Raw genomic sequence first — 3190 nt, 5'->3', positions numbered from 1 at the left:
ATATCAGGCATGTCAGGGTCCTCCTCCTGTATGTCAGTGATCTCTCTGATGTGATATCAGGCATGTCAGGGTCCCCCTCCTGTATGTCAGTGATCTCTCTGATGTGATGTCAGGCATGTCAGGGTCCCCCTCCTGTATGTCAGTGATCTCTCTGATGTAATGTCAGACATGTCAGGGTCCTCCTCATGTATGTCAGTGATCTCTCTGATGTAATGTCAGACATGTCAGGGTCCTCATGTATGTCAGTGATCTCTCTGATGTGATGTCAGGCATGTCAGGGTCCTCCTCATGTATGTCAGTGATCTCTCTGATGTGATGTCAGGCATGTCAGGGTCCTCCTCATGTATGTCAGTGATCTCTCTGATGTAATGTCAGACATGTCAGGGTCCTCCTCATGTATGTCAGTGATCTCTCTGATGTGATGTCAGGCATGTCAGGGTCCTCCTCATGTATGTCAGTGATCTCTCTGATGTAATGTCAGACATGTCAGGGTCCTCCTCCTGTATGTCAGTGATCTCTCTGATGTAATGTCAGACATGTCAGGGTCCTCCTCATGTATGTCAGTGATCTCTCTGATGTGATATCAGGCATGTCAGGGTCCTCCTGTATGTCAGTGATCTCTCTGATGTGATATCAGGCATGTCAGGGTCCTCCTCATGTATGTCAGTGATGTCTCTGATGTAATGTCAGGCATGTCAGGGTCCTCCTCCTGTATGTCAGTGATCTCTCTGATGTGATGTCAGACATGTCAGGGTCCTCCTCATGTATGTCAGTGATGTCTCTGATGTAATGTCAGACATGTCAGGGTCCCCCTCCTGTATGTCAGTGATCTCTCTGATGTAATGTCAGACATGTCAGGGTCCTCCTCATGTATGTCAGTGATCTCTCTGATGTGATATCAGGCATGTCAGGGTCCTCCTCATGTATGTCAGTGATCTCTCTGATGTGATGTCAGGCATGTCAGGGTCCTCCTCATGTATGTCAGTGATCTCTCTGATGTGATATCAGGCATGTCAGGGTCCCCCTCCTGTATGTCAGTGATCTCTCTGATGTGATGTCAGGCATGTCAGGGTCCTCCTCCTGTATGTCAGTGATGTCTCTGATGTGATATCAGGCATGTCAGGGTCCCCCTCATGTATGTCAGTGATCTCTCTGATGTAATGTCAGGCATGTCAGGGTCCTCCTCATGTATGTCAGTGATCTCTCTGATGTGATATCAGGCATGTCAGGGTCCTCCTCCTGTATGTCAGTGATCTCTCTGATGTGATATCAGGCATGTCAGGGTCCTCCTCCTGTATGTCAGTGATGTCTCTGATGTGATATCAGGCATGTCAGGGTCCTCCTCATGTATGTCAGTGATCTCTCTGATGTGATGTCAGGCATGTCAGGGTCCTCCTCCTGTATGTCAGTGATCTCTCTGATGTGATGTCAGGCATGTCAGGGCCCTCCTCCTGTATGTCAGTGATGTCTCTGATGTAATGTCAGGCATGTCAGGGTCCTCCTCCTGTATGTCAGTGATCTCTCTGATGTAATGTCAGACATGTCAGGGTCCTCCTCATGTATGTCAGTGATCTCTCTGATGTGATATCAGGCATGTCAGGGTCCTCCTCCTGTATGTCAGTGATCTCTCTGATGTGATATCAGGCATATCAGGGTCCCCCTCCTGTATGTCAGTGATCTCTCTGATGTGATATCAGGCATGTCAGGGTCCTCCTCATGTATGTCAGTGATCTCTCTGATGTAATGTCAGGCATGTCAGGGTCCTCCTCCTGTATGTCAGTGATCTCTCTGATGTGATATCAGGCATGTCAGGGTCCTCCTCCTGTATGTCAGTGATCTCTCTGATGTGATGTCAGGCATGTCAGGGTCCTCCTCATGTATGTCAGTGATGTCTCTGATGTGATATCAGGCATGTCAGGGTCCCCCTCATGTATGTCAGTGATCTCTCTGATGTGATATCAGGCATGTCAGGGTCCCCCTCATGTATGTCAGTGATCTCTCTGATGTAATGTCAGGCATGTCAGGGTCCCCCTCATGTATGTCAGTGATCTCTCTGATGTAATGTCAGACATGTCAGGGTCCTCCTCATGTATGTCAGTGATCTCTCTGATGTGATATCAGGCATGTCAGGGTCCTCCTCATGTATGTCAGTGATCTCTCTGATGTAATGTCAGACATGTCAGGGCCCTCCTCCTGTATGTCAGTGATCTCTCTGATGTGATGTCAGACATGTCAGGGTCCTCCTCATGTATGTCAGTGATGTCTCTGATGTGATGTCAGGCATGTCAGGGTCCCCCTCATGTATGTCAGTGATCTCTCTGATGTGATGTCAGGCATGTCAGGGTCCTCCTCATGTATGTCAGTGATCTCTCTGATGTGATGTCAGGCATGTCAGGGTCCTCCTCATGTATGTCAGTGATCTCTCTGATGTGATGTCAGGCATGTCAGGGTCCTCCTCATGTATGTCAGTGATCTCTCTGATGTAATGTCAGGCATGTCAGGGTCCCCCTCCTGTATGTCAGTGATCTCTCTGATGTGATGTCAGGCATGTCAGGGTCCTCCTCCTGTATGTCAGTGATCTCTCTGATGTGATGTCAGACATGTCAGGGTCCTCCTCATGTATGTCAGTGATCTCTCTGATGTAATGTCAGACATGTCAGGGTCCCCCTCCTGTATGTCAGTGATCTCTCTGATGTAATGTCAGACATGTCAGGGTCCTCCTCCTGTATGTCAGTGATGTCTCTGATGTGATATCAGGCATGTCAGGGTCCTCCTCATGTATGTCAGTGATCTCTCTGATGTGATGTCAGACATGTCAGGGTCCTCCTCATGTATGTCAGTGATCTCTCTGATGTGATGTCAGGCATGTCAGGGTCCTCCTCATGTATGTCAGTGATCTCTCTGATGTGATGTCAGGCATGTCAGGGTCCTCCTCATGTATGTCAGTGATGTCTCTGATGTGATGTCAGGCATGTCAGGGTCCTCCTCCTGTATGTCAGTGATCTCTCTGATGTGATGTCAGGCATGTCAGGGTCCTCCTCATGTATGTCAGTGATCTCTCTGATGTGATGTCAGGCATGTCAGGGTCCCCCTCCTGTATGTCAGTGATCTCTCTGATGTGATGTCAGGCATGTCAGGGTCCTCCTCATGTATGTCAGTGATCTCTCTGATGTGATATCAGGCATGTCAG

This window comes from Engystomops pustulosus, unplaced genomic scaffold (genome assembly GCF_040894005.1).
Source record: "Engystomops pustulosus unplaced genomic scaffold, aEngPut4.maternal MAT_SCAFFOLD_293, whole genome shotgun sequence".
NCBI classification, from domain to species: Eukaryota; Metazoa; Chordata; class Amphibia; order Anura; family Leptodactylidae; genus Engystomops; species Engystomops pustulosus.
The sequence above is the reverse complement of the archived record's forward strand: the minus strand, read 5'-3'. Positions refer to the sequence as shown.